A 17351-nucleotide genomic window follows, 5' to 3' on the forward strand; every position below is an offset into this window, starting at 1 on the left:
CCGAGCTGACTCACTTTGTAGACACAACTAGGCCTTTTGTTCTAGCCAAGGTAGAACAAAACACAAAAATGTTTTTTTTCACATCCATAATATCTCCCATATAAGAAATGGATAGTTGTTGAAAAATATTTTACTGCAAAAGTTGTTAAATTGATATATATTGTGGCAAACACCCTAAACTACAAAAGTGAAACATAATACCTGGCTGGAGGGTGGATGGGCCTCATAAACTCATGTAACACAATATTGCAAGCTCTAATATTGCTACAATTTGGAATACAAGTAGTCAGCTGTCTGCCCTATATACACAGACAAACAGCCTTAGGATATCGTAATGCATCTTGGGAATATAGACCTGTAAACACACAGATACAATAGGCAGAAATGTCAACTATGAATATTTATGATGAATGTATGCTTTAATTTTAGATAAATGATTAATAGAGAACTTTCCAAGTCAAATTTGCTCTCATTCAGTGCTGTATTGTCCTGCCTGACAAAAAGACATACAGTTACACATGTTTTTTGACGTTGTGGCTAGTGTAATCTGCTCTATGGAAAACAAATGAGCTCCGACATTGGAATTTGATTTTTTTGAGTCCCAGGTTCCTTGAAGGATTTTGTTTCTTTAGCCCCTACTCTTGGAATTAAGTCAGAGGTCACCACAGAGCCAACATGGACTTTGCCTCAAATCCAATATGGTGTTGAAAATCAAATATGGCTACCATAATTCCATTTGATGTTTAGATCACATGTAAATATGCATTTTGTAGATTGGCATTTTTTCAGAATTGTGTACAACACTCATACCCTTAAAGAATGTTTTAGTGTAAATACATTTAAATCTGAATCCAACATGGCCAACATGATTTCACTCAAACACTTTTGCCTGCATATAAGTTGCCATTGTTTATTATGTATTGAATGTGCTATTATGTTTTCAAAAGTGCTTCATAAGGCTCTAGGTATATCTAGAAAGATGAGTGGCACTGCCATGCCTATTGCGTTTGAATACTTGAAGACAAATAGCTTTACAATGAGTATTCGCTTTTCATGTTTAAATCTCATTCACACACTTACAGCATATCAACAATGGGCAATTCCGCAAAATATAATAACAAGCCTTTCGACACAAGCACACATTACACTGGCATAACGCAGTTTCTCTGGTCCAGGTTGCGGGCCCGACTATTTTCCATACTGAGTATTGCCAACCCAGACAGTCTTTCCTAAGACCTACACTACATATACAAAAGTATTTGGACACCCTTCAAATTAGTGGATTCAGTTACTTCAGACACACCTGTTGCGGACAGGTGTAAAAAATAAATTAAAAATGAATAAATATAATTTTAAAAAATCGAGCACACAGCCATGCAATTTCCATAGACAAACATTGGCTGTAGAATGACCTTACTGAAGAGCTCTGTGACTTTCGTGGCACCGTCATAAGATGCCACCTTCCAACAAGTTAGTTCATAAAATGTCTGCCCTGCTAGAGCTGCCCTGGTCAACTGTAAGTGCTGTTATTGTGAAGTGGAAACGTCTAGGAGCAACAACTGCTCAGCCGCGAAGTGGTAGGCCACACAAGCTCAAAGAACGGGACTTCCGAGTGCTTAAGCGCGTAAAAATTGTCTGTCAGCGGTTGCAACACTCATTACCGAAAAACTGCCCCTGGAAGCAACGTCAGCACAAGAACTGTTTATCGGGAGCTTCTTGAAATGGGTTTCCATGGCCGGGCAGTCGCACACAAGCCTAAGATCACCATGCGCAATGCCAAGCGTCGTCTGGAGTGGTGTAAAGTTCCCACTATTGGACTCAATGGAGCAGTGGAAACGCATTCTCTGGAGTGATGAATCATGCTTCAACATCAGGCAATCCGACGGAAGAATCTGGGTTTGGCGGATGCCAGGAGAGCACTACCTGCCCCAATGCATAGTGCCAACTATAAAGTTTTATGGAGGAGGAATAATGGTCTGGGGCTGTTTTTCATGGTTCGGGCTAAGCACCTTAGTTTCAGTGAAGGGAAATGTTAATGCTGCAGCATACAATGACATTCTAGACGATGTTGTGCTTCCAACTTTGTGGCAAAAGTTTGGGGAAGGCCCTTTCGTATTTCAGCATGACAATGCCCCTGTGTACAAAGCGAGGTCCATACAGAATTGGTTTGTTGAGATCGGTGTGGAAGAACTTGACTGGCCTGCACAAAGCCCTGACCTCAACCCCATCTTACACATTTGGGATGAATTGGAACATCAACTGCGAGCCAGGCCTAATCGCCCAACATCAGTGCCCAACCTCACTAATGCCCGTGGCTGAATGAAAGCAAGTCCCCGCAGCAATGTTCCAAAATCTAGTGGAAGGCTGTTATAGCAGCAAAGGGGAGACTCCACATTAATGCCCATGATTTTGGAATGAGATGTTCGACGGGCAGGTGTCCACATACTTTTGGTCATGTAGCGTACCAGCGATAAGGGACTGTTGATAATGCAATCACACAACTCAAATGCCAGTTCACCAGTATGAAAGAAATCGCAAACAGCTTTTTTTTTGTCAAGTACTGTTGTCTGCTAAAGATGATAATCTGTTTATATCTGCCAATTTATTGGCTGTCCAGTACCCAGATGACCTGTCCCCAGAGCTTCCTATACAGTTAATCTCTTTCCGTAACGTGTTAAGGCCGGCAATTAGAATGAGAGGCTCAATTAAAGATGTTGCAGAACTCATGTATTTGAAACAACTCCCTTCTGCCCAGTTTCCCTGATGTTGCTACGGCAATCAAGCTGTTTTTACCATCCCTGTAACTGTCGCTTCTGCCAAGACATAGTTTCTTAACTAAAACTCAAAGAACTACATAAGAAGCATTAGGCTCTCGGTCTGATATGAGCTTTTGAACACCTGAGTAAACTCTACTCATTGCACTGGCACTGCCGTAGCCTTGACAATGGCATTTATTCACTGATATCCCCTCATACTTTCAATCAGTTTCTTTTTTCTTTTTCAGTCACATTTCTGAAGCCCAAGAAACAAACACTTAGCTTCCTAGAACATATGGAAAATAAAAAGGTTTATGAATGGCTTATTGGAGGATTAATGTCAAAATGATTTATAAAAATGAATACAAATTGACATCGATGACAGGCGCATGGACCCCCAGAGCTCGTGGGCACACCCGACTTGCGGGGGCTGCGGGAATGTCCGGTACGCCAGTGACATAGTAGCATAACCAAGTTACAGGAAAGCAATCTGTCAGCTCTAACCACTTCCCTATTTTTCCCACTGAAACAAAGTGTGCAAGGTTGATTCAAAGTCTTTGAGGTGACCAGGACATGAGTGTGTCCTAACAGGGTGGGGAGAGAAAGTAGCCAGTGGTGGATGTAGTTATGGAGCCTGACCAGATTGTACAGCTTAACGGTTATCCTGTATGACTGGCGGGGTATTGGAGCTGTGTGTTGATCCATTTCCAATTCTACAACAGTTGGGTTTGGTATTTATTAAGGTGCAGGCACTCAGGAGATACAGCTTGCATGCCAGCAAGACCCATTGACTCATTTGAATGTTATCTTAACCTGAATGATGCTGGGGATACTTCAGTAGTGTAATGGTTAGGCCTAGTTGTCTGGTTGTGAAGAAGAGTGTGAAAAGGCTGTCATAAACACCCCTGCCCTTAGATCTTTCCAACGCCTAATTGACCTGTGGGTAGAGTTTATGTTGAATGTGGCAAAAATCCTGCAGGTCACGTCCTATATATTCCTTCACATTACTTTGGAAGTCAGCTAGGATGATTATTTGGCTGATATTAACTGTGGGGGGGTTGGCTGTGATTATGGTCTGGTGCAGGCCCAGCTGGAGATGAGGAGAGTGACAGAACCGGTGAGGGCAACCTCGGGTCAACTAGAGGTTACTTACGAGTGTAGGTCATAGACGACTAAGAAGCATTACGAGGGACGTAGCACTGCGCCACACACATATATATTTGAAGATGATCCCTGGGCTTTGATGGACAGTAAATGGGTTGCAGAGGAGGTGGAGTTGGTCAAGCATGGTGCACAAAGGCCATTATCAAACAGTCAATCCCCAGCCACCATACACAATGACATACAGCATCTTTGTTGTTTAAGTTTGACCATCCTCAGGGTGCTTTTGTCTGCCATAGATGTGTTTGTGCCCACCCTTTTCCCTAAGGGCAGATTGGATTACAATAGTCACAACATAAACATTTTAACTATGTATTTTGGGCAGGCTGGACCATACAGCACTGAATTTGTCTTAGAAAGTTGTCTATTTATCAGCTACCAGAAACATTAAAATGTATCATAAATATTCATAGTTGATATTCCCACCTATTGTAGCTCTGTGTTTACAGGTCTATATTTCCAAGTTGCATTGAGATATCCCAATGCTGTTAGTTTGTGTATGTAGGTGCAGACATCTGACTACTTGTACTCCACATTTTTGCAATATCAGAGCTTGCAATATTGGGTTACATGAGCTTATGTGGCCCATCCCCCCCACCAGCCAGGCATATTCTGCACATTTGGAGTTTAGGGGGGGGTGTCACAATATTAATTTACCGTAAAACTTTAATAGCCTGGGCGTTTATTTGTTAAATCACAACAGGCGCTTATTAGAGAAAGGCTTCTATTTGAGCCAGGTGTCTATTTCCTTAATGCACACAGCTTTTGCTAATTTGCATAGTTATTTGTTTAACTCATGCATTCACTTCCAGCATTTTAATACATTTCATTTCCTCCACTGTGTTATCATTAACACACTGTGTCATGTTTCTTTGTCTAAGTATCCCTCTATTTCAGAATTGTTTTACTTTTCCTTGACTGAATAACTATTCTTCTCTGACTGTGCATTTTCGGCAGCTCTTACTTTTGCCACTAGAGGGCGATCAGACGATTTCTGGGGGTCTGTACTCCTTAAGTTGTTGACTGTTTTTTGCTTGCCAGTTAGCTAGCAGTTCTCAACTGTTAGAAACTGCTATAAAATCGGATGATTTTCAAGTCATTACTGAATTATTTAACGCAACAAATCAATCAAACCTTGTAAACAATTCATGGTAACATCGTAAACAATTCATTTAGACCCTGTGTTTATTTGAAACAGGTGTTAATTTGCTGAAATTTGTGCCGTTGCCCTGCTATTAAAAGGGACAGGCGGCTATTTGAGACTGTGTTTAATTAAAGTTTTATGGTAACCACTTTTGCAGTAAAATATTTTTACACAACCATCCATTTCAGAAATGGGAGACATAAGAGATGTGAAAAAACATGTTTGTTTTTTGTTCTACCTCGGATAGGGGTATCTCAAAAAATGAAAGACCTTTTTGAGGGTTGGCCACTAGCCTATATTGTTTCCCCCACTGAGACAGACAGGCTTATCTCAGAATGCTTTACAAGGAGCTAAAAAGTACACATACAGCCACAAAGACAGACGCAGACACCCACAGACACACACAAACATGCACTTGGCTGGGAAAACAGATTAACTCTCGTCCTCTTGAGATGGCTGATAAGTCATGTCAAAGACTTGTTTGGCAACATTACTAAGGCAAGGGCTTTTCAGGAACCTCCCTAATTAACCATGAACTTCTCTCTGAAGTGAGCCATTCAGTCCTATTCACACCAGCAGGGCTCTAAATTAAAATGTTCCATTGGGAGCACTGGTGATCCCAACTTAAAGTTAGGAATATTTTTCAATTGATTTGGGATACAGACTTTATTGGGCGTATATGAATTCTAGCTACTCTTACAACACCCAGCTCTTGCATACGTGTGCCTCAAAAGATCTGCCTCTTTCCTTTCTCTCAAGGCAATACAAGTTTTGCAACAAAGACAGTAAGAGCATTTATGGCTGATCGGTATACCGTATTTTACTTTATACCGGTATTGATGCGCAGTCCTGTTTGGGTTTTTACTTTACCTTCTATAATGGTATTTCAATGTTTGGTTTGTTAAATGTAATACGCCAGTCCGCAGTGTGTAACGTCCGCTACTTGAGTCGTTGCTATCCCTCTCTCACCAAGTCCAGCCCCTCGTCACTCAAGGAGAGCAGTTGTTGTTGCTCGACCACGAGATCACTTGCCGTTCACTCTTCAGTCTGCAAGGTCAATACAGCAGATGCAACAAGATGTTGATGACAATGCTGCTTTCCATTTTGCTTCTTAATATAAATCCACAAGTATTCTATAATTACACCATTTGTTTAGTTTTTCTTTTCCAACAAGTTGTGGCTAAAATAAATAATGTTAGCCACTAATGCTAATCGCTAGCTAGCTAGCTAATAAAAGTACTGAGTCAGACATAGCTAGCTAATACAGCTAAGCTACATGAAGAGAAGATATTTAATGTAGCCAAAGATTACAGAGTCCCCTTGGAAACACTGGCTATCACTTTGTTTCCTACTCTGACACAATAACTCCTCCCTGGCTTTTTAATTTGTCGTCATGTCAAACACTGTATTCAAAGAGCCCACTATAATATTCTAACAACAGAATTTGAATTACATTTACATTTTCATGATTCAAACAGTTCACTCAAGTGTTTATCTAAATTCCAAGTATTCGGTTAAAAATAAGACCTACATTTTTTGTCCATATCATGCAGCCCTATGTGGCAGTGGAAGTGATATCAAATCAGTGCAGGAAATGCATAAATTGATGAAAAATGCTGAAAATTATTCCTGTTTGATTGAACAGTATAAAACAATCAAAATGGAGAAAGCCGATTGAAATCCCTCAGAATGTATTTGTTGCCACCATAGGGTAATGCACTACTAAATGTATAACTTTTATTATAAAAATAAAAAAAATACGATCAATACCGTGAAATATATTGTGATACGATAATCTGGCCATATCATCCAGCCCAAAGGGCACTATACGGTTAACATCCCCTAGATCAGGGAAACTGGAGGCCCACGCAACCCATTTGTAGGCCCGTGGAATCAAGTTCCAATTTCCAAACTGTTGAGAGTTAGAATAGTAGAATACACTAGGTGCAATTTCAACATTTGGTTGTGCATCAGCAATTTTTCTGTTATGTCAATTCTGTTAAGTCACTCAATTACCCCATGTCAGCTAACATTTTTTAGATTGGTAAATTAGTCAAGCCAGCTATTTAAACTTGTAGTTATCATGGTTGAATTATTGACCGGGGGGCCCTATTGATTTTGTGAGTCAATCACTCAGATATCATATTAAAAACAGCAAAAATGTCTCTCCACACGCAACGTGTAGAATTGCAGAAAATTTGCTGTAAAACCGTACATTTTTCTCTCTGCCCCATGGAAAAATAAGTAGAATTACGTGAAATTTGTTATAAAATGTCAAAATCTTCACTCCACAGCAAAATGTGTCGAATTTAGCGATGGGGGGGATCGATAGTTACATATTTGGGATATTATTTGACGTTATATCGTATCGTTTTGACAATATCGCAATATTATTTTTGCGCTAGATGGCTGCACCTGCACCAAAACGCCAGTATGTTTCCTTCATAGCTTATTCTCCATCTTTTTAAATAGAGAGGCAATTTGTTTTCAGCACTTTTATTTCCATGACTGATCAAAACATAATTTTCTCATGGCTCTCTCTTGTCCCTCTGCAGCAGAGACACTGTATGGTAAGCAATATGTTTGGACCATGGAATGGTCGTGAGAATCGCAAAACATATCGTATCGGCACCTATAATATCAACTTGTGATAATATCATCGTGCAATCTCGTGAGGTCTCTGGCAATTCCCAGCCCTAGTAGAATTGCAACAAACTTTCTTAAAACTGCAACATTTTCTCTATGCCCAATGGCAAAATGTGTAGAATTGAAGGAAATTATAACTCCTCTCCGCTGTCAAGAGGAGGGCCGCTAAACTGTTTTGCTCGCAAGGTGGGGTTGGGGGGTGTATGGATGTGGGTACGCAGACCCGTGAGCCACTGCAGACCCGTGAGCCACTGCGGGCCCTCATGATGAGTTCGGATTTTTGTGGCCCCCACCCCCATCAAAGTTGCCCATCCCTGCCCTAGATATTACTGTATGGCGATCTGACAATTCTAACAGACTTCTGACTGAAGGAACTTCTGCCTGATCATTCCAGGAGGGCTACCAATGAGTTGTGATTATTAGGCATACATGCCACATGCTAGCAGACAGTGTCACAGAAGATTAACCTTGGTTGACCTACTTTTACAGTTTAGTACACATCCCTCACAATGTTGTGAATAAGGGGAATATGTTAGTATGGGGGAGTACAAATGGGTTTAAATGAACTTCCTCTGTTATTGATACATTATAAGAGTCCTCTAGCTATGTGTTGTCAATGGCTAGGCTATAAAGTATATTGGCAGAGCACACATCTGCTCGCACAGTAGGACCTGCATCATTTCCATTTTCCCCTAGACTCACTAAGTCAGAACAAAAGTCGCAGGCAACTTATCTTTCAGGGTGTAAAAAAGTGATAATCCGATTAGTTAGACCTATTAAATATGTATTTTACATAATAAAAACACGAAATATTTGCTGCACTGCATTTTGTGTCACATGAACGTGTCACTCAGCTAAACCTCCTCCAATGTACAGACATCACAGGAAGCTGCTGAGGGGTGCATGGCTCATAATAGTGGCCGGAACGGAGTGAATGGAATCAAATGCATAGAAACCGTGCGCTTGATGTATTTGATACCATTCCACTCACTCTGCTCCAGCCATTACCACGAGCCCATCCTCCCCAATTAAGGTGCCACCAACCTCCTGTGGCAGACATGCTATAAACAACCTTCACTAACTGCAACCTGATCTAAAAGCTGAACCAATGAAGTTCTGGCTGGACAATATTTTCAAGGAAATGTATGAACACAGCTTGAACCTGTATTGAAAATGACCTTGCAAGTGCAATATTAAGAGATAAATAGGGCCTACTACAGCAGGTTTGTATCAAAAAGTATTGAGGTAATGCCAACTTGTGGTATTACTGTAGGTTCAAGATCCCATCCCCAATCAATTTGGAGGGCATTCTAGTGCTCGTAGGTGACAGATGGTAGTGACATGCCTGTCTGCTGCGTTTGTGGTTAACTTAGACATGGGTAAACGAGCAAAAGCAACATGAGCTGCTACAATCCCACTCTCTGGGTAGCTACTCATACTCATAACCTCAGTGTGCACTCATTTTTCACATGAACACTGCTGGAGCTCCTTTGTCCATATTTTTCACACGCACACTCATGAACACACACACTCACACACATGAACACTGCTGGAGCTCCTTTGTCCAACTTTTTCACACACACACTCATCACTGCTGCAGTGATTTATCATATAGTCTGTATAAATGCACGGCTAAACAGACAAATACAATAATGTTGCTTAAGTCAGCAAACAAATAAGGCTAAGTCAAACAAAGGCAGAAGTGTTGCCATGCTGACCTAATAATAGACTGTGGTATAGCCTAGGACTTGCAAATATCAATGGCTTCAATGTAAAACCTAGTTGACACAACTCAACTGAAAGCGAGTGGGAAATGGAAGCGCTATCGCATGTCTTGGCAAGGGCATTTCTCTGTCAGTGAGTCCTACTACCGTGGTGCGAGCACTGACTCAGACGCTGGCCTATTTTAATCTCTGCCACACAGATAGCATTGGGATCAAAGAAAATGCCGTCACAAGGCTTCTCCACAGAGGTTTGCTCTAAGGTCACAAAAATAGGGTCATCCTGGGACGTCCTCCTATGTGGAGGTGTGAAATGTCTGCATTCCTTGAGGGCCGAGTGGAGCGAACGCACATTGGAGTTTGACCTAGTTTTCTCAGACACATTCAGTATTGTGCAGCCTACCTCAGACATTCTATGCAAGCTCACACAGCAATGATGTGCATTCCACACCAATAACCTAGCCTAAATAAGGTTTGATTCTATCAACAACATAACTTAGCATGCAGTCCACATGCTGTAGTTTCACAGAAAGGAAATGGTAGCACCCGTGTTCACAAAAGAACACATCCTCCCTAAGAAATGAGACATTTTAGAAAATGAAGGTGATTTGTTAAATGATTCGAAAGCGGAGAGAGTGTCGCGCCTCACCTCAACCGCAGCAACCATTAAAACTGCAAGATAATCATTGTTAAGGCACTAAACCTCGCCGAATGAGCTAAAAACATATGCAAGTGGATTCTGGACCTGTATAGACTTGGTCACAGACTGGTCAGTATTATGTTGTTTTTCCATCTTACAGGTCCCATCTCTCCACCAGACTATTTTCCTGGATCAGTTGTCATGCCAACATTCATCTGATACTGCTGGACTCACCAGACCATAGGTAGCCTAGTTTTCACACAATGCAACCTCTGGAAATATGATCAAAATACGATTCCCAATTTTGAACTTCTAAACAGCCAAATACAAATCCCCATGTTGAACCCAATACGACATGTAAACACGTTCTGTCAGCCGCCAGTCAACTGTGTAACGACGGTGCTGTATCCTGAATAGGTACGCAAAGGTAGAAAAATGTAATGTCCTCTTTTGAATGTTTGGGTATTATTCTACACACTGGTTTGTCCAGACCAGACCAAATCTGTACCAATCACAGACGTCTATGCTTCACAAGTTTGGACATCACAGTACAGCACAGTAGAGCATAGTCTAGTAGAGTACAGCACAGCAAAGTAGAGTTCAGTACAGTACAGCATAGTACAGAAAAGTAAAGTATAGTTCCTTACAATAAATAAAAGTAGAGTTCAGTACAGCACAGCAGAGTAAGTACAGGTCAGTAAAGTAAAAAAAAGTACAGTATAGTTCACTACAGTACAGGACAGTAAAGTAAAGTACATTACATTATACTGTACTCTACTGGACTGTACTGTAGTGTTGTTACAATATCAGAATTTTTACTTCAATACCGATATCAGGTTTAGTTTCACGATACTTGATACCATCACGATTCTCAATACAAAAAAGATACCATGGCAAAAAAAAGAAGGCATATTAGCCAAAGCCACAGAATGGCTCCTGCTCTGTTCAATCATTGGGCAACTTTTGAGTTCAATGGCTTTACATTTGAAATGTTTTATGTATATATTAATGTATGCATTAATGAATCAATTATACAATCATACATCAATTTGACTCTAACTACATGGCAACATAACGGTAAGCATTTATTTGAATGGTAAATCTCTATTGACAAACTGGGTAAATCAAGAAGTAGCCTAGGCCTCTTCATAATACAGGTTAATGCATATTCAATAGGAGTGTGTGCATTCATTGAGTTATTGAACTTGCTTTGGATGATTTGATGGGGCTACAGATGTCAAACAATCTGCTTCCCTTTCATTTGGGACTTATTTGATTGTACTGATTAACTTTTTAGGGATAGGGGGCAGCATTTTCACTTTGGATGAATAGCGTTCCCAGAGTGAACTGCCTCCTACTCTGTCCCAGATGCTAATATATGTATATTATTATTACTATTGGATATAAAACACTCTGAAGTTTCTAAAACTGTTTGAATGATGTATGTGAGTATAACAGAACTCATATGGCAGGCAAAAACCCGAGAACAAATCCAAACAGGAAGTGAGAATTCTGAGGCTGGTCGATTTTCAATCACGTGACGGGCATTGGCTACATCTGAGAGAGCCATGTGAGTGAGAGGTGCTTCGGAGCACTGCAGCCGGGAGAAGGGAATTATAATTATTATATTCAGCCCAAGGGCACACCGGCCACTTACTTTGGCTGCAAAAGGCATTATTTCTTTAGTGGGCATTACGGCCACACAAGGGGGATGCCACCGGGAAACTCGAGGCCTGGTGAGAATATTATCAAGCACTTGTCAAATTTTGAATGAGAGACTGATGGTGTGTGCAGCTTGCAACTTTTTTCAAATCATCAATAGAGTCCCATCATGCAGCCTTAGAATGTATTAAAAATCAAAACATATAGCCCAATGTTTGTATCACTACTGAAGTTGCATAAATAACTCTAAATTAAGCATACCGAAGAACAGTTTCTTTGTTAACGGCTCAACACAGAATAGCCGCATGTGCACACTTTGTAATCGTTTTGAGAAAATATCCTTTCTATTTTATTAAGGTATGTTCAATTGTATTCTTCCTACTATAAAATAATAAAAAATAATAGCCATATCAGGGCCTAACATAAGGACAACTCAGAGTATGCTATTCTGTTCTTCTGAAATAGACTACATTTTCTTCATATCATGTTTCTTTAGACCTGTCTAAAACAAATAATGGATTTATTGTGATAGTGTAGGTTATATTAAAATAGATTTATTAGACTTTTTAAAACGTAGATGTTCCAAAAGGTCTGCATCAGTGGCTTTCAGGCTATGCATGGAAGCCACGAGATGCGAAACTTGTTAAATGTTAATTAGCAGTCAAGTACCGTGAGACTGGCAGTTATTTGTTTGACAATCACCGGCTGACAAAATGTAATGACCGCCACAGCCCTAGTACCGAACCCTTTTTCATACCGAAGTATTGGTATACTGTGCAACACTACTGTACTATACTCTACTTTTCTTTACTGTACTAAGGTTGGGCGGTACCAAGATTTTCATACCTTCATACAGTTACTGTACCATATGTTATTACCAACAGTGCACACAAGGGGCACTATTTCTTTCCAAATGCTATTTATTTTTTGCACAAAACAAATGTAGGCAGCAGTGACCTTGTTCCAGGAGGGGATTGATTGCCTCTGCTGTAACCAAGAAGCTTTATCTTGCAAGCTAGCTAGCTAAGTGGCAAGTGAGCAAACCAAATGCATAGCTAGACCCTTGATATGGAGATCATTTATTTTGGCACATCTTAGATAGTTAACTTATAGTTAGTTACAAGCAGTGTCACATCCTCAGACCCCCTCCCCAAATGTGTATTTTATTATAATGTTTCACAGTTTTGAAAACCAAACCATCCATATTTCAAAATACCCCAGTATATGGTATAAATGGTACACCGCCAAAGACAATTCTGTACTCTAATGTGCTCTACTGATTTTTCACTCATTGTTACCGATTTGATAACAAAGTGCCAAGTTTTAATCACTTAATAATTCAAACAAAATTGTAATCAGTAAAAACACTAACTAATTGGTAGGTCTACCTTTATTTGTTACTTCTTTGAACTTTCCTAATCCTCCCTCCTCATGAGGGAGAGAAATTACAAAATATCTTTAAGCTATGTGAGTTTGTGGTAAGAGAATCACAAGACACTAGGCAATATTTCTTAAACTTGCAGAAGGCAAATTCCTGCTAAACTAAATATAAATGTTGATATTAGATGGCAGGTGCCTTTAATTCAACATTGCGTTTTTATGTATTTCTAATACCTTAAGACTTTTTGTATTAGATGTTTTTTAAAGACCCTTTTTCCATCTGTGTGACCAGAAATAAAAGCATTTGCTTATTCCTTAATTTTTGTATTTTAGTATGGAAATTGGTTGAACAATGTATCTATGCCTTAATATGCCAAAAATATTGAGACTCTTACCTTTCATTTGTAGCCATATTTGATATGTTCCTATAAACTTCACATGTTGCTCATGGGTCATTTTACATGGAAATTACGTTATTCACTCCAATGTGCCATGCAAATGTTATTTTCATCTTCTCCTCACTAATCACTTTATCTTAGCGCTCTGCAAAGTTTAATGAATACACACTTCCTGTTACATCAGGAAACAGCGGTTATTATCCATACAAATGTTCATACATGTGTAGCCTACAGGCTACTTCCTCATAAATGCATACTGATAAATGGAGCCTGTAGCACTTCGTTCACAGCAGATATAGCCTTTTTGTTGGAGTGAATCAACAGGCCTAACAAACTATAATAAACCCAATCACATAATTCTCCACCTTTTGATCCAGAGCTTATTCATCAACTACAGCGATTCATCTTGCTTCCAATTGTAAAGTCAACAATTGTAGACCAACAATATACTGCACTACCAAGCAAAAAGGCAGTAAGTGCTCATTTGTTCGAAAATGAGTTCATGTCATACATTTTTGCTACATTAAATACATGCTTAATCATGTGGACTAGTATCCTGCCTCTATTGTATTGTGTTTTGGAGAAAATGGGGGTCATGTTAGCAGTAACTGCATAAAGTTACTGTGAAACCAAGGTAAATAAAAGCCATTTTTCTCAGTTCCATGCTATGAGCAGTTACTGCCTTTTTGCTTGGTAGGGCAGTATACTAGTATAAATCCCAATGTCAGGAGCACATTCAAGGTCCATTTAGTAAAGGCAAAGAAGTCGTCACTACCACAACATACAAATAGCCAGTGTAGACCTGTGAGATTTTTTATTCAATCTATAATGTTCTCAAAATAGAGAATTTTTTTCATTCAATGCTACCAAGCCATTAGGCTTATCACAAGACAGTGTTCTGCAGAGGATCCCTGCCACTTCAGTGCAGAGAGGTCTGAGGTCTGAAACCTGATCTGCCTGAGTGAGTTATGCAAGAGTCACCAAGGCTCTACGCTGACCTTTCTTGTGCACCCTTGTTGAAAAATGTATAGTGCCTTCAAAAAGAGCTTTCCACACCTGGAATGTGAAAAATTTGCCCATTATTATTGAAAAAATTATTCAAGCTCTGTCAAATTGGTTGTTGATCATTCCTAGACAACCATTCTCAGGTCTTGCCATAAGATTTCCCAGTAGATTTAAGTCAAAACTGTAAGTCGGCCACTCAGGAACATTCACTGTCTTCTTGGTAAGCAACTCCAGTGTAGATTTAGCCTTGTGTTTTAGGTTATTGTGCTGCTGAAAAGTGAATTAATCTCCCAGTGTCTGGTGAAAAGCAGACAACCAGCATTTCCTCTAGGATTCTGCCTGTGCTTAGCTCCATTCCATTTATTTTTATACTGAAAAACTCCCCAGTCCTAAACAGTGACAAGCATACCCATAACATGATGCAGTCACCACTATCAGGGCTTGACATTCACTTTTTTAGTAGGTCAGATTTGTACTTGTCCGAAAGCTCCAGTCACTTGTCCCAACAACAACAACAAAAAAAGGTCTGTAACTCCATGGGCCAAAAAGGTGACTGAAAATCGTGCTGTATGATGGTCAGGAACCACTTCACAAGGCTGCTGGTCTCTGATCCCATGTATTATATCTCCTGCCGTTGTGGCCTTGAGCAAGGCACTTAACCCCCTACAAAGTAAAATACTGGACTGATAGGCTACTGTACAAAATATTTGGAGAGCTACTGGGTATGCAGGCTTTTTATCCAACCCCGCTCAAACACACCAGAGTCAGCTTATCAAAGTCCTGTTGAGCAGCTGATTTTTTTTCTTCTACAATGCGCTTGTGTTCAAGCAGGGCTGGAGCAAAAGCCTGCACACCCAGTAGCTATCCTAATCTATTTCACATGACTGGGCAAAGGCACAGCCATGGTTGGGCCTGGGAGGGGCATTGGCACACCCTCTTGGAAGCCAGGCCCACCCACGGGGAGCTAGGCCCAACCAATCAGAATGAGTTTTCTCCCCACAAAAAGGTTTATTAAAGACAGAAATACACCTCAGCACTCCCTCAGACTATTTTGCAGGTGAAGAAGCCGGATGTGGAGATCCTGGGCTTGTGTGATTATAATTAGTCTGCGGTTGTTTGGCCGGTTGGATGTACTGCCAAATTCTAAAACAACGTTTGAGGCGGCTTATGAACAATTCTCTGGCAACAGCTCTGGTGGACATTCATGCAGTCAGCATGCCAATACCAAGCTCCCTCAAAACACAATACCACATATGTCTCAAGTTATGTGACAAAATGTGGTATGTGTGCACATTTTAAAGTGGCCTTTTATTGTTCCCAGCACAAAGTGCACCTGTGTAACGATCATGCTGTTTAATCAGCTTCTTGATATTCTACACCTGTCAAGTGGATGGATTATCTTGGCAAAGATGATATGCTTACTAACAGGGATATAAACAAATTTGTGCCAAGAAGTTGAGAGAAATTCCTTTTTTTTGTGTGTCTGGAACATTTCTGTGATCTTTTACTTCAAACATGGGACCAACACTTTACACATTGCGTTTAAACTTTTGTTCACTATGTATGTAAATGTTAAGATATATTCAGTGTTCAGGGGAGATCTTGACTGCATAGGAGTTACTTGTCAATTAGGCTATACAATTTTTGTTTTATTTATTTTGTCAGAATTACATGGACAGTAAAGAATAAAGGAGAACTTAGCCAATTTTGAGCGCTTGAGAGACGGTTTTACAACCGGAGTATGCAGCATTGGTTTCATCAACTGCGCACCCTGGTTATACACGAGTGCCTGTGGAAAGTTATTTTAGGCCATCGGACATGACAATGACTTTAATCCATGCTAATAGCTAAACATATTGTGTAGATTGGCTGGTTATCTTGTTAGTCTGTATATCATTATTTAACCTGCTGCGCAAGTCTCTCTCGCCCTGTCTCCTCTGGCAACAGCCCACACGTAGCTGATGCACACACCATGACATTTCCAGGATTTTCATTGCTGACCAAAAAATTGCTATAACTGGGCAAATAACTCATTAGCAATTATTATCAACAAATGTGCAAACTCGGCTAGACTCGCTTTGATTGCAAAAACGCATCTCGCGACTGCATGATTGAAAGACCACTCATGCCTGTCAATGCAGGCCTACAATAATTACACTCCGATAGACTCTGCAGAGATTGGGAGGACAGTGAGCAAAACATCGCATCCAGATGACACTTCAATCCAATTATGATCCAATTATGATCGGAGTAGCCTAATTGTTTGATATTGTGATTTTTGCTAGAATTTTTATTACTTGTCCATTCGGACAACTTAAATCTATAATGGGCTCCCGAGTGGCACAGCGGTCTAAGGCACAGCATCTCAGTGCTAGAGGTGTCACTACAGAACCTGGTTCGATTCCAGGACTTATTATAACCAGCCATGATTGGGAGTCCCATAGGGCAGCGCCCAATGTCGTTCGGGTTAGGGTTGGCCGTGATTGTAAATAAGAATTTGTTCTTAACTGACTTCCCTAGTTAAATAAAGGTTAAATAAAATAAACAATCTGCTTGTCCACCCTTTTTTTTTTTTTTTTTTTTTTTACTTGCCTTGGGTAAGTGGACAAGCGTTAATGTTGAGACCTGACTATGCTTGAAAATATGGAGAATGGTACACAGTAATGTGTTATGTTTGAGGCAAATCCAATACAATACCTTGTATTCAGGACCTAAAGTGAATTGCTTTGCACATTTTTTGTTGTTGCAATATTACTTCAGTGCCTTGTTGCAAACAGGATACATGTTTTGGAATATTTTTATTCTGTACAGACTTCATCTTTTCTCTCTGTCAACTAT

At 40.1% G+C, this 17351-nt stretch overlaps 1 protein-coding gene across 2 annotated transcripts in view; it reads right to left on the bottom strand.

Annotated features, from left to right (window-relative positions):
* Positions 1-17351, bottom strand: part of LOC120052532 (F-box-like/WD repeat-containing protein TBL1XR1) — a 42325-nt gene that overhangs the window by 15272 nt on the left and 9702 nt on the right. The window lies entirely within an intron of this gene.

The sequence above is a fragment of the Salvelinus namaycush genome, chromosome 8 (genome assembly GCF_016432855.1).
Source record: "Salvelinus namaycush isolate Seneca chromosome 8, SaNama_1.0, whole genome shotgun sequence".
Classification (NCBI taxonomy): domain Eukaryota; kingdom Metazoa; phylum Chordata; class Actinopteri; order Salmoniformes; family Salmonidae; genus Salvelinus; species Salvelinus namaycush.